This window comes from Doryrhamphus excisus, chromosome 7, assembly GCF_030265055.1.
Source record: "Doryrhamphus excisus isolate RoL2022-K1 chromosome 7, RoL_Dexc_1.0, whole genome shotgun sequence".
NCBI lineage: Eukaryota > Metazoa > Chordata > Actinopteri > Syngnathiformes > Syngnathidae > Doryrhamphus > Doryrhamphus excisus.
In genome coordinates, this window is record NC_080472.1 from 15,171,283 (window position 1) to 15,196,574 (window position 25,292).

The window sequence follows — 25,292 nt, forward strand, 5'->3', positions numbered from 1 at the left end:
TAAAAGCATTTTAAAAAATCTGACTTCTTCTGACTTCTCTGTGTATATAACGTCACCGCAAGGCTAGGACCGGAGAACAGTCTGGAATAAAGTCAAAAAGTCAAATCCATAACCGTCAAATGCTACTCAACAATTCTAGTTGTGACGGGATCACTCTTGTATTTAGAAGGCCCTTACTGCAAAAGCATCCTCAGTCCAATATCATTTATGGGCCAGATTTGGGCCACCAGTTGAACGGTCATGTTCCAGACCTTTCCATGAGAATGGATGACAGAGGAGAGGATGATTTGCATCCAGGCTGAGCTCCATGATGCCCCGGTAAATAGAGCAATATTTAGGGAAGAAAGGATTGGTTTGACTTGTGCTGGCTTGCACACAGCGTTGGATATCTGGACCGGAAGAGTTGGTGCAGGGGTGCTTTGTGTGATCCGTGTGCTGGTGCCAGGCAGCAGGAAAATTCACAGATGGCGTTCCGAGCCGCTGGCGCTCTGCAGTCAGCGAGGCTCTTTCAGGTCCAGTGCTGTCTTTATTGTGAGTGAAGGCAAGAGGAGACATGATGAGCATCTCAGGGAATGCCACATATGTTTTGGGGACTTGTTTGTTTAGGTCAGAGGTCACGGATGGCTTAACAAAGGACGTGGTTCAAATCTGTGCTCCAGGTCATTCCAAAATGTAAATGTACAATTATTACATCATGTGGCTTTAAGGGTGTACAAAAAAAAAAGATAAAAGTGAGGAAATAGGATATTTTCTCTGTACATGCCAGCCGTCCTCCTGATCGCAGCGTCTCCTGGGATTCTCTTGTCTCTTTATCATATATGCTGCCACTGGTCGGGACAGGGAGTCAAGAGGGTTCAACAGGGATGGCGGCACCTCACAGAAACCAATTATTCACAAGCTCCCAAGCCTTCATTTCTATGCTGCAGCTTTGAACAGTTTTGATATTCCATGATGAATTACCATGACCAAAATGAGAATGGAAGAAGGGGGGGTGCAATAAAGCAAGCGAGGGAGAAACTAAAAGAGAAAAATTCCAGGAGGAATTCTTTGCCTCCACTCCCTCGGGGTGATCCGTGTGTTGGCGGAGCACTGTACATTTCTCTGGCGAACGTATCTCCTTCACTTCTTCCGCCCACGCGAGTCTCCCGAAACGAATGAAGTCCCCGCGGAGGAGTTCCTTAATACAGGCAGAGTGTGCGTGCTCTTGTGTTGCACACCTCCTCTTAATTAAACAATGGCAGACGCTGAAAACATTGTTTGACAGAGGCTGAGGAAATTAGCTTTTGTCTGTGCTCAAGGAAAAAAAAAAGAATTCCATACAAAATCTCAAAGGAGATGACCATCGTTAAGCCGGAGGACCGATGCCATTTACGCAAAAACGCACATTTACCCACACAACGAGGTAAAAAAAAATAAAAGTACCTTGTCTGTTCATCAATATAATGGTATATTAGATATACAATGATGGACATTATCTTTAAAATCACCACTCACTTAAATGGAGCCCAGGAAAATCCATAAATGATTCATCGACCGTGCTTGTTATAAGGCGTAAACACGCACAAAATGAGACCTAAGGAAATGAGGAAAACTGAATTTTTTTGGAATGTTACTCATCATCCACAATCCTCTGATACATGAATTCATATGTTTCTCTTTTCTGTGCCTTTTAAAAAACAGATATAAATATGTGTTTGTGTCTCACATAAGGTGTGTGGATGATGGGCACAATTCCCAAAAAAGTGTAGTTTTCCTTTATACGTTCATTCAATTGTGAACGTGTTTTTTGTTCACATTTTTTGCTTCTGGAATAATATCATTGGATTTACATTATTTCTTATGGGAACATTTTATTTGGTTAACATCCGCTTTGGTTAGAGTCAGTCCTCCTAGAATGAATCCATGACGCTAACCAAGGTTCCACTATATTTCCAGTTTTCGTCAGCTTTATAATGCTATAATGCTAAATGCTAAGGTTTCACTGTACCTGTATTTGTGTGGACACAGCCTGAAACAAAGTTTGATTATTGCCAACATCAATGAGAGTTGATAATCGTGTCAACAAAATGTGGGCGTTTGTCGCAGCATAAAGTGTCTTTGAGAGACTGTAATCAGTCAAACTAATATTTCATCAGTTTAAAAAACGTATTGTTTAAAATGTTTAAAAAAACGACTGAAAGCCGTTATCAGTGAGACAAGGACATGCTAGCAACTGATTGGCTCAAACAGAAAGCGCAGCGCAGTCTGACAAAACCAGCTAACGCCAACAGTCAAGCAAAGACTCCAACACAACAGTAACTACAGACTTTATCGGGGATGTGAACAAGTTTCCAAGTTATTTTTGCTGCTACCTTATTATTCTTAATAAGTACAACTTGGTGACATGCACTTTGAGGGTGTAACTACACAATCTAAGCTAGAAGAATACCCCCTAATTGCGTGCAGGTTTAAAAATTTAAATTAAAATAAATCAAGTAGTTTGCTTGTTAGCCAATTCCTTTAATTCTAAACTCCACCAATTAAGAGTTGAGGCTACACGTTGTACGCTGACAGCGGTGCAATAAAAATCTATGACTACAGTTGTGTGGCATACTGTCCAATTAGGGGGACTATAAGTGTTGCTCCCCACACACAACACAGACAATGCTAATGAACACATAAACCTCACTCAACCTTATTTGTGAACGGCTGCAAGAAGTCAGTGTAATTCAGCCTAAATCCTGATGATTAATGCTTGGAATACTCTCGATTTTATGCCCCTAATTATGGCCCTCATTTGTTATTTACTGCAGAGAAGCTCTGGTGACCTATTTTGCAGGTTGTTTCAGACGTTCTTGAAAATGTGATTTATGCTCCCAGTGCAATTTCACTGGAAATTAGCGGCCACTGTAATTTATCAGTAGACAACCATCACAACCTTGTTTCCACACTCATTTACTGACTAATGAATAACTGGAACATCTGAAGGCAAATAAATGCCTTGGAGAAAAACAACATTGAACGTGGCGCTAATGTAAAGGTGATAATGAACTCCAGTGAAGATGAATTGGCATTAATTGCAATGATATTCACAATGTCATGCAGTCGGGTGGGGGGTGTCGTATCACGGAATGTAATACGACTAGACCAGGGGTGCTCATTAAGTCGATCGCGATCTACCGGTCGATCGCGGAGGTGGTACTGGTCGATCGCGGCGTGACATTAAAAAAATATCATCCTAGCATCAATGCCGTCACTTGATTGATATACAGGGCAGCCATTCAGATGACGACTGAATGTTGCCCTTCGGGTGACCAATCAAATCAAACAACGTCTCTAAGTGCAGCAGAACTTACGATGTCAGCCTATCATCCATCCCCGTTACTTGATTGACATACAGGACAACCAGTCAGATGACAACTGAATTTTGACCTTTAGGTCACCGCTCATGCGTAAACAACGATGCAAAGTGCTAAGCTAGTCGGCGAATTGCGTCAGATTTTAAGACCTCGATAAAGTTTATGGTCACTAAAATGAGTGAAGTAGCTGGACCAAGTAAAAAGGCAAAAACATATCACTTCCATACGGAATGGGAGGTGGACTTCTTTTTTTCACAAGGTCTTTTTCGAAGTGCGTTTGCCTGGCTAACCTGGCTATCAGCAGCTACTGTCCGGACTATGCATCCCTGGCTGATTCAATTCAGTGCAAGTCATCAAAGTAAACTCAGGTAATTACAAAAAAATTTTAATAGTTAATTATGTGTGTTTTGCAATATTGGCTCATTTGGTTATGTAAGGTACATCAACATACATTGTACGTACAAATAATCCTCAATACATTTGAAAATAAATAGATGTTTTGCATTTTTGTAGTGGGTAGATCATTTTGACTCGGTCATTTTAAAAGTAGCTCGCATGCTGAAAAAGTGTGACCACCCCTGGACTAGACAAACGGTAGCTGGACACTGTTCCACACTGTCAGGATCCACTAGCGGACTTAAGCAAAAGTAGCCTTTGTGTTTTTCTTTGTGTTTTCTCCATGCTGAGGGTAAGAGTTTTTTGACGAGCGTGACATACACCAGAAATCACAGTAATCCAGTTTCTTTCGTGTCTGTTAAATTGTGTATCCACAATGACTGGGGAGATCAACTGAGATCTTTAGCTTGACATTTTCCCCCCTTAGCACAATATCATTGATTGCAACTTTAACATCTATCTGTTTACACACACAAAGACCAAATAACATAAACCCATTCTATCAATACAAGCCTTCGTGGCAACTTCCATCCAGGGGTGAAGAACATGTGCCTTCAACCTTGCTTACAAAAGTTCCTGTAACCATGAACTCATATCCACTCAATTACCCGCCGGCTTAATTGATTTGCAAAGGTAATCACTGGCCACACATCCACCAGGCACGGGTATTTGATGTTTTAATAAATGGTTTTTAGAGGGCCACATCGATTTTGGACTCGGTAACCTTTGATTACAGCACATGTTGGGGCGGGTGAAGGGGTGCAGCTACAGGACAAGTTAAATGATGCAATTGGTTGGACTTACTTTCTTGTATCTGGACCGAGTTTGGTAAAGTGCAAATGCAAACACTTTACACATTTATACAAGCAGGTGTTTACTATGGCGGAGAACATTGGTTTTTGGGTGAGCAATGGCTTCACTTTTATGTAGAGTGCATGCCAAAATACGTTTATTTTCCTCACAAATTCATATATGTTTAAAAAAAAAAGATGGAAATACACATGTGCATGGAAATATCGTACCATCTGGTGAACATATGGCTTTTGTTGTCAAACTATTTTTATATCATTGTTTTGCTGATGCACATACGTCTTCATGGATTTTATGGGCTTTCATATTGTTCATTCATTTTCTACCGCTTTTCCTCACAAAGGTCGCGGGTGGTGCTGGAGCCTATCCCAGCTGTCTTCAGACGAGAGGCGGGGTAAACCCTGGACTGGTCGCCGGCCAATCACAGGGCACATATAGACAAACAACCATTCACACTCACATTCATACCTATGGACAATTTGAAAATGGATGACATGACATGACACCTCTAATACAAAATATTTTTGTTTTGCTGCACATTTCCAGATTTACTGCTCCTATTGAATAATGTTGGATCTTACAGGAAATATCATTGCTATAATATCATTAATATCATACAATATTATTGACATATCATGTTCATTTAATAGGCGGCACGGCGGTCTGGTGGTTAGTGCGCAGACCTCACAGCTAGGAGACCAGGGTTCAATTCCCACTCTCGGCCATCTCGGCGTGGGTTTTCTCCGGGTACTCCCACATTCCAAAAACATGCTAGGTTAATTGGCCACTCCAAATTGTCCATAGGTATGAATGTGAGTGTGAATGGTTGTTTGTCTATATGTGCCCTGTGATTGGCTGGCGACCAGTCCAGGGTGTACCCCGCCTCTCGCCCGAAGACAGCTGGGATAGGCTCCAGCACCCCCCGCGACCCTCGTGAGGAAAAGCGGTAGAAAATGAATGAATGTTCATTTAATCAGCATTTTCAAATTAAAATGTAAAAGTAATTGTGCCAATATGTAAAACTGCATCCCCTGTCAGTGGAATTGCCCATAAATAGGGGCACCTGTATATATTGAGCTACCACAAAGTTATGATACAATGTAAGCTGTTACTCACATATGCAATCTCGTCCCAGCTCTAAATCAGGACAGACCTAAAAACAAACACACATAAAAACGGCGAGCTCGCTAACAAGAGCTGACTGAAGGCAAAATGTCATTTCTATTGTGAAAATGATGTCTTTGTCTGTGGTCCTATTCGGGGTCCTCCCGAGAGTTGCAGCACCACCCTCACCTGATTGTTTTTCACCTTGTATATGGCCTGGCCGCCTTCTCCCAGCCTGCGTGGACCTGTCTCATTACGTCCATCTCAACGAGTCACTCAGCTGAAATCTGGAAGAGGGGGTGGGGAGCAGGTTATACAAGGACAGGTAAGGAGAGACGATTAGAAATAAATGAATGTACTTGGGGAACACGGTGTAAATCTGCCCTGACAAGAGACGAGAAATAGTGTGGAAATCGCTGTTGGCATGTAAATTCATCTGAAGCAGGACGAGCGAGGAAGGGCAAAGTACATAAGGATAACCTCTGCTTTTAAATCAAGACTGATGTCTCGCAAGAGAGCAAACTGTTGTTCCAGCGCACATCCATAAGCAGACGCTTTTGGAATCTCTTTTGTCTCGGCTGTTAAGGTACCATTCAAAGTGCTGACTACCAGCTGTCAAGGTTCAAACTGAGGACCGAGGGAGGGGGCCTCTACCCCCACAGCAAAAGGGGAACAACACACCGTGTCTTGTCAACTCTTACAAAATGCAGAAGTTATCGAGTGCACGGGACAAAGCACAAAAGACAGACCCCTGTGAGTCCAATCACCAATCTTTCTAGCACATTTTAAAATTTGAGGCTGTAAACACTCAGACAACATACGGGCACTAAATCCAAGATACACGGAGGGGATACAATCAGAGCCGACCCTCTGCAAAGTGGCGCCCTAGGTGAGGTTTTATACGGCGCCGCCCCCCATTGGTGAGTTACGTGGCTTGCAAAAGAAATTCAATTCCTTTGGTTTTATCAAAGTCTTTCATTTGTAAGTTAACGTGCCACCAAATTGGACAAGTGGTTAGTGTGCAGGCCACACAGCTAGGTTCGATTCCACCCTCGGGCATCTCTATGTGGAGTTTGTATGTTCTCTCCGTGCATGCGTGGGTTTTTTCCTCCTGCATTCCAAAAACATGCTAGGTTAATCGGAGACTCCAAATTGTCCATAGGTATGAATGTGAGTGTGAATGGTTGTTTGTCTATATGTGCCCTGTGATTGGCTGGCGACCTGTCCAGGGTGTACCCCGCCTCTCGCCCGAAAACAATTATATATATATATATATATATATATATATATATATATATATATATATATATATATATATATTGGAGGCTTTTTTCCCCAATTTTCCCTACATTGCCTAATGGGCTGGCCGGCTCTGGATAATTAATTCATTCATTTACTCACATTCATACCCATGGACAATTTGGAGTTGCCAATTAACCTAGCATGTTTTTGGAATGTGGGAGGAAACTGGAGTCCCCAGAGAAAACCCACACATGCACATGGAGAACATGCAAACTCAGAGATGGCCAAGGGTGGAATTGAACTCGGGTCTCCTAGCTGTGAGGCCTGCGTGCTAACCACCAGCCCGCCTTGCAGCCCTCTGTGGATATAATTGAAGTCAAATATCAAAGGGTGATGTTATTAAGGACCATATCAGACGTTCTCAATATTCCGGCTAATATTATGTAATACAGATGTCCTTTTTTATAACCATAAGACAAATGGTCAATGACATATGGGCAGTTAGTTGTGGAAGAGTTCCAGTCGCTTCTAAAAGTACATAAAGTCTGACCATACCTTGGGAAAAGTCACGGGCCCCAGGATGAAACACCTTCAAAGTGTTAATGCAAATGTATGTTCTCCATGGGTTCACAGTTTCTCATATTCCTATTTTCCGCATGGAACTAGTGTGGCAGCAGTGTGACACGACATTATGTGAACCGCTGTAGTTCTGACCTTTACCAATGAGCGAGTGTTTATCATGACATAACACGTGGAGGACATCGCACAGAGAAGATGTGGACTATCTTCCTAAAAAAGTAATGCAACTGCCACAGTTTGATCATGTCATTAGATCGTCCTCGGCACCGTGTGACTCCATGCGTCATGTTGACATTGTTTTTTGACGGCACCGTGCATCACCTGCTGTCTCCGGGCCCCGCAGATCATCGATCTGTCCTTTGGGTTCCTCGGAGGCCCTTCGCTCACTGCCGACATGTCTGCGATTAGCTCGTCACTCTCCACATTTCTGGAGCAGAACTAATCACTGCTGCAGAGGAGACTCGGCCCAACGCTACCCGCGCATGACCGTCTTGTCTGATCAACGCATACGCTAGACAGGAAGTTTGATTTTCTATGCAGACTGTTTCTGCTGTGTGGGTTGTTGTGTTTGTCATTGATCAACGAGACTGACTAACTCAATAAAGACATAAATATTCAACTTTATTAACAGCTTTAGATCGGCGCATCCATCCCGAGGTCTCTTTGATTTTCTGTTCAATAAAGATGAAATAAAATGAACAGTAATGTGAGGCAGCATTGGGTAAACATTCTATAAAATATTATGATTTGAATTACACACTGGACTGTTTGGACACCAAACGTCTTCAGCTACGGACTTGCTTAGATGCTCAATGCTGTAGTGTTCAAACGGAACACAGGGTTATATAAATGAGGGTGGGCTCACTATTACTCCAATGCTGTTCACAAACAATAGAACGTGACGATTCTTCACCTTTTGTTAACTTTATTGACACGCTAAAACCAAATAAAGGTAGGTCAAAATGTAATATTTACTTCACATATACAGTAGAACCTTGGTTAGTGTCATTAATTCCTTCCGTAAGGTCCGACTGTAACCAAAACTGATGTTAACTGAATACATTTTTCTTATAAAAGAAATAATGTAAATGAACATATTTATCAATTAGTCAGTTTTCAGAAAGCCAAAGCAAGATCAACCACCACCACCATAGCGACGTAACTTCCGGTTCGGGTTGCCATTTTGTAAGCTAGCGAATGGAATGCAAGGAAGGGTGTCTTGTGATAAAAATAAATAAATAAATGAAGAACACAGTTGGACTCACGCAGTGGATTAACAAAACAAGTTGCATGTGCGCTAACCTGAAAATGAACGCAAACCAAGGCAAAGGTGTGGCATACAGTTTCTATGTTAACCAAAAAACATGCTAACCGAGGTACACGCTAACCGAGATTCCATTTGACAGTCAAACACCCCAGTTTTTGTATGATTTACTTTTCATTGACAAATCTTCACCAAAATCCTGTCTTGGTTTTCGTACAGTCGCTGCTTTTGAACAAAAACCAATTGTTCTGAATACTATATTAAATTTTGTGTTTAAAATGTGCCACAGCCCAATTAAAAATGAAATGCAGGCCCCAGGACCGGACATTGACTACAGTCATAAATGTACAGTATTGAGCCATCTGGTACACCTACAGCAAGTATAAAAATATAAAGAATAACTTGCTCCATATACTTTCCGCCTATTCATGCTATTAATTTTGCAACAACAGCTGTTTTTCCCCTCGGTGAAGCCTCGTCACTAACATTAGCGCCTAATGTACTTTATTCCCAGCAAACATCTTCCTTTGAAAGTCATTTATATTTGGCGCTATTAAATATTGACTCTTTATTTAAATATTTTACCACAAATAATGAGCGCTCTTGACCTCTTGTATTTAAATTTAATCACCATATGCAGAATTCATTAGCTGCATTTTCCCCTAGTCTGTCTTCTTATATAATTGAAAGAATTGGCCAAAATAGGAAAAACCTACAAATGAAGCATTTTCTATGACTCTGATGGATAAATTTGACTGAACTTAGGGCCACCATGCGTTTCATCATAGCTTTACAAACAAACAGTACGGCGGTGATGAGGTAAATAAGGCCAAGCGTGAAGCGTCTGACAGCTCCATCACAGTGGGGGGAGGGGGGGGGGGACGTTTACGCTTGAAGGTCGACATACGTCGCACATCCTATTTGTCTACATTACTCGTCCACGTTCAGGAGTGGGCGGCAGGTAAAAAGCCATTTGGCTGCTTGTCATCCTCAGTCACCTTCCGCCGTCCACGCTTCTCATCAGCCACGCGCACGTTCAATGTGCAAAAGGGTATACTGCAGAAAATGTGCAGAAAAATGTGCAATATAGGTTTTCTGTGAGGCCAAACATGCAGCCAATCATTCTTCCCTCACAAGGAGGAAACACAAATAAGACAAGATAAAAAGTCGTACAGACAATATAATGACAAAGATGGGATCACGCTGGGAGACGCTTGCCTGAAAATATGACTTTATACATTCAAATTGAGGCAAAAGTCAATGCAAAGAGCCTTTTGTATATCGGAAGTGCCTTGCTGTGTGATGATTAATGCAATGTCTCCAGTCTTTTGCAGCTAAATAAAGTGCCCAAGGCATTAGTCAGCACTTTACACAACTACCACTGTTCACATTCCAACAGAGGAAAGAAAAACATCCTGCACAAAATGAGGTAATCCGTCACAATAAACAAGTAGTTTGTTTTTATTCTTATCTCACTGGGAGAATGTTGTTTTTATGTTTGGATGCACGTTATTTGACACCTAAAGTCATTAGAGAGGGTAATTTCAAGCAAGATTGGATTTGCATAATACTGCTTGGGAGGAAATGTAAACTGCACAGAGAGAAGGAACTCTCATGTAATGAAATATCAATTTACAGTACATTGTTCTGCCGAGGGTGTGCCCCACCTCTCGATGAAAGTCAGCTGGGATAGGCTCCAGCATACACTAGTGAATGTATACACTACTGCAAGTGGGAAAGCAATGAGAAAGAATAGAAAGGCAGCAAGGAAAAAACATTTGTGGGATCAATAAGAAGACCTAATCAAACTTTGAATGTCAAGTTTCTAATTATTGGATTTGTTTAATGCTCAGAAAGATCATATTTTAATATGTTTGGCACTTCCCTGTTTGGAGACTAATAAAAATCCTCGATGAATTGAAATTTCTTTCTGTTACTTGCACTGTGAAGGATGGGAACAACAAATCCTGAAAAGGTCAACAATGACTTTTGACGTTTAATACCAGCATTAGACAGTTTCCCATTTCCGCAAATAAAGGCTAGCATTTGTAATTGCAATTCAAACCTTGTTGGGTTCCATCACGTTTTAGAACTTGCGTTCAATATTCCTTTCGATGGGGATATGACCCAAGTAACCCAGGTGTCATATTTAGGGTTTTAGGGTTTTAAAAACCGGAATATGAGCATGTTCAGATTTTTCCAAAAGGGTTATTGGTGTTTACATGACCAGGTTATTACCAATAATCCGGTCTTTGACCTAACATGGACACACATGGCATTTTGTCACTTCCTAATTATTGCTGCTTACATGATTCCCTGACAAGTCCTGCTGCAGACAAAATGTTATTTTTCTCCAATTCCACAGTTAGTTAGCCATGCGAGAAGAAGAGAAAGCACAAGGGAAAAGATTATATAACTGACTGATGACACAGGGAGTGAGGGGTGGTGGTGGGGGGAGGGGTTGTTTCTAAAGCAGAAGTGTGAATATCATCTTAATAACAAATCTCAGCCAGGGTTCAAGCAGACACCGTTCCGCCTGTCGTAAACTCATTTCCATCTCAATCAGCGTGACCTCAGGCCGCTGACTTAATCCACGGCTTCGGAATGCAAAAATAGACGTGGAACAGGACTATAGTACAAGAGCACTGCTTAGACTACGGTCGGAGACACTAGCGTGGATTTGGATTTGTCTGGTCTTAAAGCGACACGCACACATGGACTGGAAGGCGCGTGATCGTCTCGTCTTGAAAGTTCCCTCATCACTGTCTGAACTCTCTGTGAAACACATACGGGACACTTCATTAGGTACACCTGCTGTAGTGACATCCAGCGTGGGAGCGTCATAAAAAAAAATCAGTTTTAAAAGATGATTATAACCGCAAGACCTCTCAGCGTGACGTATCCGAGTCTGTGCCTCAAGAGGTCAGCCATGCAGGAATCCTGGGATGCTGGCCTGTCAGATCCAGCATCCACTCAGGCGTGGTGTACGAAGCAGCAGGGGAAAAGAGCAACACACTTTCTCCCCAAAACCATCAGTGTTATTTAGAATCCTGCTATTTAGTCTGATGCCAAGGTTCTACCCCCAGCACCCACCTCCTGGCAGCCATCTCAAGCTTTAACTCGGGTTAAACTGATATTCTCCAGGGTTGGGTGGGTGGCGAGAGGGCCATGCGAACTGGCGGGAAGCGGACACTTTCAAGGGATGCAATTAATCTTTCTCAAAATTCCCCTTTTAGGCGTGATTACAAATGAGCCGTTCTCCAGGGGAGCAAAGAGAGAGAGAGGTAGGATGAGTTGGCGCCGAAGCAAGGATGTAAATACAGTCGAAACCAATATATAGACCCCGCTTATATCGGAAATCTGACGACCGACTCATCAAATCTTGATTCATCGTCATCTTATTATGATTTAAAAGGTGCCCACTTAACGGAAACAACAACAATCCTTATGTGAGATGTCTTAAAGACATAAAAACAGCTATGAAGAGGCAGGCTGCACGGCAACCGAGTTGTTAGCACGCAGGACTCACAGCTAGGAGACCCGAGTTCAATTCCACAATTCTGTGTGGAGTTTGCATGTTCTCCCCGTGCATGCGTGGGTTTTTTCCTCCCACATTCCAAAAACATGCTAGGTTAATTGGCCACTCCAAATTGTCCATAGGTATGAATGTGAGTGTGAATGGTTGTTTGTCTATATGTGCCCTGTGATTGGCTGGTGACCAGTCCAGGGTGTACACCGCCTCTCGCCCGAAGACAGTTGGGATAGGCCCCAACACCCCCCGTGACCCTCGTGAGGGTAAGCGGTAGAAAATGAATGAATAAATGAAAGAATGAATATAAAGAGGCAGCTAAGAATGCACATAACGGGATGCACTTACGTATTCCATCTATAGAGCCTTTTGGGAAAAAAAAAAAAACTTAAAAAAACGTGAGTAAAACATAATGTGACCTGCATATACAGCAACATTGTTATTATTATTATGAACATTGTTGCGCCGAAAAACTCATAGTTACACCATCCCAGCTAGCGACTAGCTTCACCACACGTCAGCGTGGCAAGTGATTTTACTTTTACTTTTTTCAAAGGGAGTAAAAGGACAAAGCAAGAAACCGGAAACTTACCACTTCCACACAGAATGGGAGGAGAATGCCATGCCATAATATTTAGGTAATGCAATCTATGTCACACTAGTGACCAAAATACATATGACATGTCTTAATATTTTTTGACTAATAATAGGCCATAGTCAACCATGATCATTTTTGACAAACTGCGATAGCGTGAGAGAGCAATGTTTTAACTGTGATGTAGTGATAGACGACTGTATACAACTTTGGTTCCATATTTACATTACATGTATGCGAGCATGTCTTTCAAAGCATTTTAAGAAAACGCACAAATGTCATTTGCAGCCAAAAATGAGGACCCCCACCCTTGTCATTTTTTAAGATAATCAAAATTGTCTCAATACTGGTGAATTTGTGGAAGCACTTTTATCACTGCTAATCTGTGAACTTTATCTGCGGACATTGCATGCCTACAAGACTACAAATGACCATAACACCATAACAGCTATACATCAACATGCAAAATGTTTGTTTTGCTTCGTATACTAAAGCGGGGCTCTCTCCCTGCCAATCCCCTCTTGCAGCCATAATATTGTGTTATTTTTGTGCTCATGTTCTTTTTCGCCTCATGCCAAATAGCATCACTCTTGCTTCTGCAGCAGCCCAATGCCCCTACAGGGATCAATACACTTTTATAGCATCTGATGTTGTGTTTGGATAACTGATTCAACACTGAGCAGAACTGGCGGGAAGAGGCTCGGGCTGCAGTTGCTCCATCACTCGGAATTCGGCGGCTTCGTTCCATATAACGCCCTGATGCTTTCCGAGTTAAAGCCTCTGCGTCGACTTGCATGAAGTCGTGCCATCAGCCCTCGGCTTTTAGAACCGTGTCCACCGATCTATGTATGACTTGCAAATGAAGACATTGGGGAAAGGAGAAAGGGAAGCGGGATCTGAAGATGACATTTTCAGCAATGACTAGGACATTGTGTGTTATTAACCTGGGTGAACACTGATAACGCCTTTGAGAGGGACACAATGGCTTCTTACAACCTAAAGATCCGTCATTTCTGTCCTCTTTGCAAAACATTCATATGATTTGTAAGACACATTTAAATGTCTTATGTATACTTCCATGACAAACACATTCTCTGACCAGTAGAGCAAATCTCATTTTTGGCTCAGCATCTTGGCAAGGATCCCCCCCCCCCCCCCCCCCCATTCCAAAAAAAAAAAAAAAATCAAAGGCCTGCAATTATTTTTATTTATTTATTTAGATTCCACATGGGAGACTATAGAGACAAGGATACAAACTTGCTGGGGTATCACTTCAAATAATTAAATGCACTTTTAAGAGATTGCTGCTTTGAGGCTGAATTGACATCAAATGTTCCATGACTCATTATCTGGTAAAACGGGTAAAAAGAAGTAGGGCACATACTACACGTACACCTCAATTACATCTAAAAATGTCCAGTTAAAATAAAATATGGCAGTACATTTAGAACTGTGATCGTAAGTAGCGAATACAAAATATATTAATAAATCATTGCCACTTTGTTGTTGGTAAAAACATATGCATTTGTAAGCAAATGTATTCTTTGTATTTTGGGCTTAAATTGAGCATATTTAAGCATAAAAAGGGCCAAGTGAACTAAAATACAAATATGATGTATTCATAAAACGCGTTCCAAGATGTTGTGATGATATGTAGAATTCTATATTGGTCACTAGGTGTCAGTAATGCTACATTATTTTATGAGCTGGGGGAGGGGGGGGGGCGATTTTGAGATTAATATCGATATTAGTTAGATATTAGATAGTTAGATATTAGACATTGATATTAGTAAATGCATACTGTGAAAGAGAAAAATCACCAGTATGATTCAAAGTTCATTCATTCATTCTACCGCTTATCCTCACAAGGGTCGCGGGCGTGCTGGAGCCTATCCCAGCTGTCTTCGGGCGAGAGGCGGGGTACACCCTGGACTGGACGCCAGCCAATCACAGGGCACATATAGACAAACAACCATTCACACCACACTTGATTCAAAGTTAATTAGGCAAAACTATGGTTTCGATCATTATACAGTAAACCTTGGATATATCGGACTCGGATATATCGGAAATTCGCTCACAACGGACAGATAAAAAAGAACCGATTTTTCTGTAATGCATTTCCAATAAAAATTCATTGCATATATCGGATTTTTTATAACGGATTTCGCCTATTTCGGACAAAATCTCCAGTCCCGTTCCAATGCATTTCCATTAAATTTCCCTCGCATATATCGGATGGCCGCATCGTGACGCTCCGATTCGCCAAATCGTGACAGGCCGCTATACGACGTCATTTGCAGCGTTTGCAGCGTTGCCTGCGCGTCCAGGTACATTGGAAACATAGTCAAGGAAGTGCCTTTTTATAACGGATAAAATCCGATTTACGCATATACCGGATATAAATCCGATATATGCGTAAAACGGACATTTTCCGGTATACGCATATAACGGATTTCGCTCATATCGGACAAAACCAGTGGGAACAATTGAATCCGATATATCCGAGGTTTACTGTATGTGTTACATGTGTTTCTGTTGAAAAGCTAGTTCCAATCCAGTGTCTAAATAGGAATTATTGCATCACGGTTGAGACAAATGTGCATTCATGTTAATGTATTTTGCCTCGACTTAGCCTTCTCTGCATTATTACCAAAAGGCAAGGCGTGTTCTTGCCCGAGTATTGTCCCATTTACCAAACAATGTTCATGTTCTTTAGCAGTCCAGTTCACATTTCCCAGCATTAACACGCAACGTCTAGTTTAAAGTGCCAAACTAATGATGGTGCAGCCACTTCCTCGCAACGCATGCCATCATATTCTTTGTACTGCCCAGCCGTGTACAAACACTCCTCAAGCTACCGTCTCAACTTCATTCACAGCGGGTCCAGGGTTCTTTCGTGTTGCCGCCATTAAGGAAGGCGATGTGGAAGTTTTTCCCTCCATCGCTCTGTGAAATGTTTGTTCACACTTCCCAGCTGTGAGCCGCATGTGTTGACAGAGCGCTTTCTTGGAGGGAATAATTAGAAATGTAGCTTGAGGAACACGTCTTACAGCTTCTACTGTTTGTAAGGCATACTGTTATGATGTGGAATGTGTGGCTTGATTCCAGAAATAATCCACTTAGAGGATTGGGGACAGGGAATTGTTTGTGTCCCTTTACAAGCCATATATGTTCCAATTAATTGTACAGATTGATGGGCAATACATACAAATACTCTCCTACTACTAAACTATAGTTTACATTGCTTGGCGTCCTGTACATTTGTGCGGCTTTTGATCAACACAGATTTGGCACTACCTATTACAAATTATCCAAATTTTTGGCAGAAACTGTCACTTTTACTTTGAGTTTTTGAATTTTGAAGCATGAATGTGTTCATTTGGTAAATTGCATATGGCTGCCACACAAATGAGCTATTATAGCTGATTTAACATTTAATTGACAGTTATTAGATGCAAGTACAGTGGAAGCTTGCCCCGGTTTTCAATGAAAATGACTGCAATAATATTCCACAGTTAGAAAGCAGCCTTGTGGGAAGTGTCATCATCTGGATGTGAGGGGAGAGGCAGTTGATGCAGTGTGACAAACAAATGTGTCACTTCTAATTATTTCATGACTTACAAACTATTTTCATAGACTGTACACGTATACAGTATTAGCTCATTTTTCACAACCGTCTACCCCTGAAGCTGCACACACAAGGGTGAAATTAGACAAAATATGCACTCGTGCTATGTTGGCTATCTCGCTACCAAACAGGCTGAATGATAAGAGACCCGGGCGTGTTGGTTCTATAGCAGAATGAACGGAGTGAGTGACAAAGAAGGTGAATACGACCAACTTCAAACCGCACCTCAAACACAAATTATCATGTCCAGGTTTCCCAACTGGAACAAAATCTGTATCAATAAATAATATGTAAATAAACAATGTGTACATGAACCGTTATACAATTGTTTGTTTCGAGTCTTCACCCAATACTCTCACAATGCTGCATTGTCATTACACCAGGGGTGCCTGTATGTATGTTTATATACTGTATATACATCCTTTTTATACATTTCTGTGACCCCCCTGGCATTCTTTGATTTTTTTTTTGTATACGGCCCTTGCTGGAAAAAGTTTGGACACCCATGCATGACACACAAACAGGGGAAGAGAAAGAAAATACACGTCTAAAAGTCTAAGAGTCTCTGAGGTAAAAAAAAAAAAAAAAAAAACACACATTAAAGCCCCTTTCTACTTATGCCTTGGCGCTGGACCTTGGTTAAAATTCCGCCTGAATTGAAACGTTCTGAAGCAGCATCGAGGTGCAGCACTTTCCACTACAAGCGATATGAAGATCAATGGACCGGCCAGAGAAGGCAAGACTGTGGTGACCGACTGAAAGCAGACCCAATCCCGATTAATGTATTCCTGTCAACATTGCAGCGTCACCGTTTTAATTCAGGCCCGAGAGGATTCATGGCAAGAACAGTCACGAGTCAAACTCCATTTGTCGGAGCTGAAAAAGAGATGTGACACGGGCCTAATGCAGGTCAGGGACCGTCTCGCTGCAACGAATCATGGAGGACGGATACAAGCTGTTAGAGAGCTTTTCTCTTCTTCTTCTTTTTCTTCTTGCACGGTTGATTAACCCCAAACTAGCCTGAAGAGAGTAGAAGCACACCTTTACAGCTCAAACTCAATTACTTACACTCACCGGCCTTGACATTAAGTAAACTGTTGAGGACAATGGAATCACGTTTGCAGATACCTCATTCAGCTATATGAAGGCGCAAGTACCGCAAACTACATTAATAACTTTTACTGAGCTGTTACAGCTTTGACAGATTTTATTTGCGTTCTTTTCATTTCAGCCCTCCGCAAAAAAGTCCTCATTTTCCTGTTATGTTAGAGACTGCTAATTATTCGCCAAGTACAATCATTGTCTCCCGAGGTTCCCTGCTTTGCAAAGTAGACACGAAGCATTCCCAAATTGCCTAATTAGTTGGTAATAATGTGATGTGAATATCCAAGCTTTGCTTTCTTATATATTTAATTTATCATATTCCTACATTTTGTATGTAAAAGGTCCCCTCAAATGCACAATTGACTTTTTAACGACAGTAATGTGCTTCCGTCGAGGCAAGAGCCAGCAGACACTATGAGTAAGCAGAACAGTATCATTTAAAAACAAAAAAAAAATGAAAAATTAGCCCACAGGCTGCCTAGTCACGACTCCTGCCTCAGCGTTTTCATGGCCTCACCATACAATTACTGACATCTAGTGGCCAATGTAGAATACTACATTCACATTTTGGATGATTCTTCTGCCTAGTGTTTGTATTTTAGTTCATTTTGGCTGCTTAGCACGCAGGCCTCCCAGCTAAGAGACCCGAGTCCAATTCTAACCCTCTCTGTGTGGAGTTTGTATGTTCTCCCCGTGCATGCGTGGGTGTTCTCCGGGTACTCCGGTTTCCTCCCACATTCCAAAAACATGCTAGGTTAATTGGCGACTCCAAATTGTCCATAGGTATGAATGTGAGTGTGAATGGTTGTTTGTCTATATGTGCCCTGTGAATGGCTGGTGACCAGATGTACCCCGTCTCTCGCCCGAACACAGCTGGGATAGGCTCCAGCACCCCCTGTGACCCTCGAAAATGAATGAATGGGCTGTATTCACCATCAGTGATCATGAACTTGAAAAGTTCATTAAGAAAAAAAATAGCATTAAGATACAGACACACACAAAAAAGTTTTCCCTGTAGGGCAGGGGTGCTCATTAAGTCGATCGCGAGCTACCGGTCGATCGCGGAGGTGGTACTGGTCGATCGCTGGTCGATCGCGGCGTGACATTAAAAAAATATCCCAGCATCAATGCCGTCACTTGATTGATATACAGGGCAGCCATTCAGATGACAACTGAATGTTGCCCTTCGGGCGACCAATCAAATCAAACAACGTCTCTAAGTGCAGCAGAACTTACGATGTCAGCCTATCATCCCTCCCCGTTACTTGATTGACATACAGGACAACCAGTCAGATGACAACTGAATTTTGACCTTTAGGTCACCGCTCATGCGTAAACAACGATGCAAAGTGCTAAGCTAGTCGGCGAATTGCGAGATTTTAAGCCCTCGCTAAAGTTTATGGTCACTAAAATGAGTGAAGGAGCTGGACCAAGTAAAAAGGCAAAAAACATATCACTTCCATACGGATATGGAATATTATACGGATATTATGATACAGATATTATCCATGACTGATAAACATTTGGAAGTGTGCTTGAGGCTGGCTATCAGCAGCTACTGTCCGGACTATGCATCCCTGGCTGATTCAATTCAGTGCAAGTCATCAAAGTAAACTCAGGTAATTACAAAAAATGTTAATAGTTAATTATGTGTGTTTTGCAATATTGGCTCATTTGGTTATGTAAGGTACATCAACATACATTGTACGTACAAATAATCCTCAATACATTTGAAAATAAATAGATGTTTTGCATTTTTGTAGTGGGTAGATCATTTTGACTCGGTCATTTTCAAAGTAGCTCGCATGCTGAAAAAGTGTGAGCACCCCTGCTGTAGGGCTTGCAAAAATCACCATTAAACTAAATTTTGAGCAATTTTGGGACATTTTGAAAAATAGTACACGAGCAAGAGGCAGAATTTGACAGATTCCTCTGGTGTTGTCAACATCCCCCCAAACTATTTACATCATGTCAAATGACTCCCTGACAAATAATTCACAAAGCATTTACATGAAAAACAAAACCCCAGCATGCCGTCACACAACTGCTGCATTATGAGTTCATAATTTTGACTAATGTCTACAATAATAGTCGGGAAACTCTATATGAATGAGTAGTGAATTATGGATACAATTATAGGATGCTTTGTATGGTAAGTAGACAATGTTTTCCATCTACTACGTATATCATTGGGCATGATGGCTATGCTATATTTACCTGGAAAATACAATATTTTTCCATACATTGATATTACGTCCACCTCCTGTAAACTTATGTTTGTTTATATTGCGTGCCTCTTGTGTTTCTCTCAACTGCTATTTTACCAGTTATGGCATTTCTTTTCAGGTCTCCCATATAGTCACTTGCTGAAGTTGAAATGCATATACTGTATTCCTTTATGTTCCAGTATTATGATTCAAGTGTGGGTTGTGTGTTGTCGCTGTCAGGAAAATGGGATCAAAGCACCGACACCCACACGCTTCCGTTGAAGAATATCCACCATCATTTTTGCAAAAAGACACAAGCTATGAGTTTCAAATTGGCTTTAGAGACTGCCAGATTCGAAGGATGCACTAATTGGTTTGCAATAATACGGACTTGGAACTCAGGTGACAACAGAAAGTGTTTTGAAAAGGGCAAGCACATTTCTAAAAACATTCCAATTATCCCAACAAGTAAGAGTTCCCTTTGCTCCACCCTTTAATGAATGGAATATAAATAAACTGCTGACTCATCATCAGCATCATCATCATCATGCTGTGGTCGCATCTTCCCTTCCTTTATTTTCCGCATCCCAGCCCTCTATGGGACCTTCACATGCAGCCCAGCAAAAGCAATCGTTAAAGAGCCTCTTTTTCCCCCCTCCTCGCTGCCATTAAGGTCTAATATATCATTTGTGCAGTCAATCGTACTTGACAGGCAGCTTCTTGAACTTGAACTCGGTCGTCTGGTGACAGATAACACGGCCTGTTTGTTCAATTTCCTTCCCCCGAAATGGTATCGCACCAGAGTGAGTTATTATAAATCACTGTGGATGCGTTCATCATGTAACTTGTCACTGCAGAGGAGAGAGTACTGTGTGTGTGTGTGTGTGTGTGTGTGTGTGTGTGTGTGTCTCAAACAGACAGTACAGAGGGCAGAAACAGGAGGACAAATAACAGGTGGCAACTTCATACTGTATATTTTTAAAGAGTATATGACATTGTTTTGATGGGATTTAGCATGTATTTTTACACTGTTTGTATTCCATACCCAAGACCGCGGCATGTTTACTAACTGCAGACAATCTTGGCACATCAGTCGTGGAAATGTTGTCATTACACTTTTTTTTTTTGCGGGGACTACCGTGTTCCAGACAGTGAGCACTGTGGTCCGACATTAATGCACCTTTCCTGGCGAGAGCGCGCTGCTTCTGGCTTCAGCGAGAGTATAGCGGATATTTCACTTTCATGTTCACAAAAACAAGTCCCGTGTGAAATGCCGTTGACACATGAAAATATTTTTCTCTTGCTGGGAATCACCAATGACAATAACTTCCGCCTGAGCTTGTTTTGTAAACAGGGAAGCAGAGCTCGGGGAGACACTGCACTCATTCCCCTTCATTAAAATGTATAAACGTTTGTTTTGGCTGCACGGTGAGGGAGTGGTTGGCGCGCAGGCCTCACAGCTAGGAGACCCAAGTTCAATTCAACCCTCGGCTATCTCTATGTGGAGTTTGCATGTTCTCCCCGTGCAAGCATGTTTTTTTTCCGGGTACTCCGGTTTCCTCCCACATTCCAAAAACATGCTAGGTTAATTGGCGACTCCAAATTGTCCATAGGTATGAATGTGAGTGTGAATGGTTGTTTGTCTATATGTGCCCTGTGATTGGCTGGCCACCAGTCCAGGGTGTACCCTGCTTCTCACCCGAAGACAGATGGGATAGGCTCCAGCACCCCCTACGACCCTCATGAGGCTAAGCAGTAGAAAATGAATGAATGAATGAAGGGTTTGTTTTTTCTACTAATGGGGTGTGGTTACCTCATCTATACACTATAGATATACACAGCTGCTATAGATATATTAAGATTAAGATTAAGATATGCCTTTATTCGTCCCTCAGTGGGGAAATTTGTATTGCACAGCAGCAAGAGCACAGAGTCAGTTAAGCAGTACAAAATACACAATATAGAAAAATAAACAATATAAACAACCCAGGTATTAACATAATCAACAGTTTTTCCCAGAGTTATATACAATACAGTATGTAGATAATATGAAACAAGATGAGATATATGACCAGTCTATACACTGAGATCTTGTTAGAGAGTTAATATGAAGCATAATGGAAATACTTCACATAGAACTTAGTATATTGCATTTAAAGCCCTTAATATTGCACATGGAGGTTGATCAGATATTGCACAGTGAATGGGGTCTGGAGTAACTATACTGACTATAAAAGCAAGTATTGCACAGATGTACATAGTTGTGTAGAAGATATAGATATATACATATAGATTCCTGCTTTTTGGGGGCTGGGTTCCAATCCAGAACCACCAGCAAATTGTGAAGTCCACACAGCCATAAAAATATCTATTTTTGGCACATGGTTCATTGACATTCTCCTCCGATTTTCAGACCATTTTCAATAAGAATTGTTGTAATTCTTTAGCTCCAGAACCCTCACAGCGGCTATGGTGCAGTGCAAAATCAAAATCATTACCAGTGATGCTTAAAGACATAAATATGGAAAAACAGTGGAGTTTTTTTTTTTAACAGTGGTACATACGTATATGCCGTACCTGTATTATCACATACTTAAATTATTACCAACTTTGGGTGAAGGAGATGTGTTTTAGGCAGAAAAATTACAGAAATTTGCCAATGTGCGCTGATCTTCCGCATTTGATAACAATAGAGAAAAAGATGCAGCCCCTGTCACCAGATGCTACCCTTGAAAAAGGTCAATGAGCTTTAATGCAGATATAATAAAGAGCTCTGCAGGGAACAACTCCCCTTGAGACTGTAATTTATTACATAAACAGAAAAATTACATAGAAGGTAATTGGACCTGTTTTTGCCGTTAACTTATCAAGTCGCTGTCAAGAGAGCTACCTGTCCATCACTGCAGGCCGAGAATGCCCGAGACGCCAATTTGTCTTGACATGTTAAGTGGTTCTATCGTATTACGGAACGCATAGCCATTAACGGCTGAGTGGAGAGTTTGTCTCTCCACACTAAAATCTGGCTTCTCTTTCCCCTCGCTACCAACATCAAGAAAAGCCAGTGACCTTGCCAGTGTCTGTGGTCAAAAAAAATCAACTGGCTACTTTGGTTTCTATAATTTAAGTCATTTTATTGTGCATTTTAAGCAACGGGATAAGAAGGCTTACCTTCCATTGTCATCTGTGGTTTATCATCACTGGTCACATGATTCCTGTTCCCCTTTAGGACAAAATGAATATCATATATAGCTGTTCAACCACGAAGAGATTCGTTAATTTCTGCCTCAATCCTGTTCAGATTATTCTTCTTCCTTTATTTGTATTGGTGGTCGGGAAACCAGGTGCATTACCGCCACCTACTGGACTGGGAAATTATCAAATAAATTGCTCAAAATGTTGGTTTTGTGTTGAACTTTTAGATATCATTGTACTTTTGCTGTCATTTCCTGTTTACTGCCCTTCACTTAATGTGAGCCAATCAGCTCCAGCCATCCTTTAATTGGCTTCCAGCTTTGCTGTTTGGTCCCGCCCCTCCTTTGCGTCTCAGCCAATCAATCCTTGCTTTGACATACAACGCAACAAAAGTACATTAACTAATTCTGAATGAAGGACTATAGACTGGAGTGAATCGAAGTACATGAATGAATGAGTTAGTGTTAACCGAACAGTGTTTCGAAATAATGGACACTTTGAAAACATACCTTTAACCATATTTATAAAAAAACACACACACACACAAACACTTACGACTAAATATAAGCGGTTTGTATTATATTTGTAATATAAGCACCTAGAATAAGGATAGGCTGACATTTTTAAAATAAAATACAATAAATCTTATCTATTCTGTTTTATGTGTTATATTACATTCGCTTCGGAAGCCATCAATCATTTTTTTCTATTATTCTATTTCTCACGCTCACTCCTCGAAGAGGCAAACTGCAGCCTGGAAAATAAACTTTTCTTGCATGAAAAAGAAAACATAATCTGATAAAAGAAGGGGGGTAGAATCAATAAATCCAAGCAGTTTGGTGTAGACCGCAACACTGTTGTAAACATGAAGAGAGAGATGATTTATTGCACTGCTGCACATTTGGCAGTTTTTGTTCCAAAACAAAGCAGTTCTACTTAAATTATTCACAAGATATAATAAGAGAGTTACTATAGAGATGAGATGAGAGGAATCTGTTGTTCAAAGGGAGACGTGAAATGTCTGTTAAAGCATAAGTGGAATTCCAGGTCGCACAAATAAGAGCTTTAAACATATTTTGTTATTATTTGGTGGAATAGCAAGAAATGAACCCGAGCTCCCTTCAGGGAAGCTGTTTGTTGTGCAATGTTGTTCTAGCGGTTGGCTGTATCTACCGCCTGTACGAACAGAACAACAAAGACAGACAGCTTTCAAACAGCACATGCACTGTCTCCTCCTGATGTCTGAACCTTCTGCACCGCTTCTTTGGAGTTTGTTCTGTGTCTGCAGGTGACTGAACTAACCATGCTCCCTGCTATTAAAGCCACACAGTAATTCAACACTGTCAGGAATGGATTCATTTCACAAAATGTTGCTTATTCTGATGGTAATGCATATAGTTATCTCGCATAAAACCTAAAATGCAGAGGAAAGAGACATGATTTAGCAATCGCTAGATACAATGCCCCCCTGGTGGCCTGGTGACAAACAACCATTCACACTCACATTCATACCTATGGACAATTTGGAGTCGCCAATTAACCTAGCATGTTTTTAGAATGTGGGAGGAAACCGGAGTACCTGGAAAAAAACCATGAGGGTTGAATTGAACTTGGGTCTCCTAACTGTGAGGCCTGCGCGCTATCCACTCGTCCCCCGTGCAGCCAAAACACACGTTTATACATTTTAATGAAGGGGAACGAGTGCAGTGTCTCCCCAAGTTCTGCTTCCCTGTTTACAAAACAAGCTCAGGCGGAAGTTATTGTCATTGGTGATTCCCAGCAAGAGAAAAATATTTTCATGTGTCAACGGCATTTCACACGGGACTTGTTTTTGTGAACATGAAAGTGAAATATCCGCTATACTCTCGCTGAAGCCAGAAGCAGCGTGCTCTCGCCAGGAAAGGTGCATTAATGTCGGACATGTTTTTGGAATGTGGGAGGAAACCGGAGTACCCGGAGAAAACATGCAAGAACATGCAAACTCCACACAGAGATGGCCGAGGGTGGAATTGAACCCTGGTCTCCTAGCTGTGAGGTTTGCGCACTAACCACTCGAACTCCGTGCAGCCTGCTTTATTTATTACATTCTTATTGTTTTTGGTGTCATACCGACCTCTTAAGCAAGTGTGCAGCCATGGATGTTCATCTTGTTATGTTTGTAGCTACATTGTTTACACTCGGAGCAGCTGCTAGCTTTGAGCACCCCTTGGCTATGCGGAGCGATCGGAGATCCCCACAAATATAAGGAGGAGAGCCCTCATTTTTACAGCAGTTTTTGGGAAGCAGACATTATTTATCATT

The 25,292-nt window shown here is 41.4% G+C and overlaps 2 long non-coding RNA genes across 2 annotated transcripts; one reads left to right on the forward strand and one right to left on the reverse strand.

Annotated features, from left to right (window-relative positions):
• Positions 1–23,209, reverse strand: LOC131132736 (uncharacterized). The gene is made up of 4 exons (XR_009130416.1): positions 22,968–23,209; positions 5,838–5,935; positions 5,661–5,697; positions 1–524 (listed from the first exon to the last, which is right to left on the reverse strand). It is a non-coding gene; the product is annotated as an uncharacterized LOC131132736 (long non-coding RNA).
• On the forward strand, positions 3,298–9,464 carry LOC131132737 (uncharacterized). Its single transcript, XR_009130417.1, has 3 exons — positions 3,298–3,706; positions 5,883–5,973; positions 7,813–9,464. It is a non-coding gene; the product is annotated as an uncharacterized LOC131132737 (long non-coding RNA).
• Positions 23,210–25,292: the final 2,083 nt, after the last annotated feature.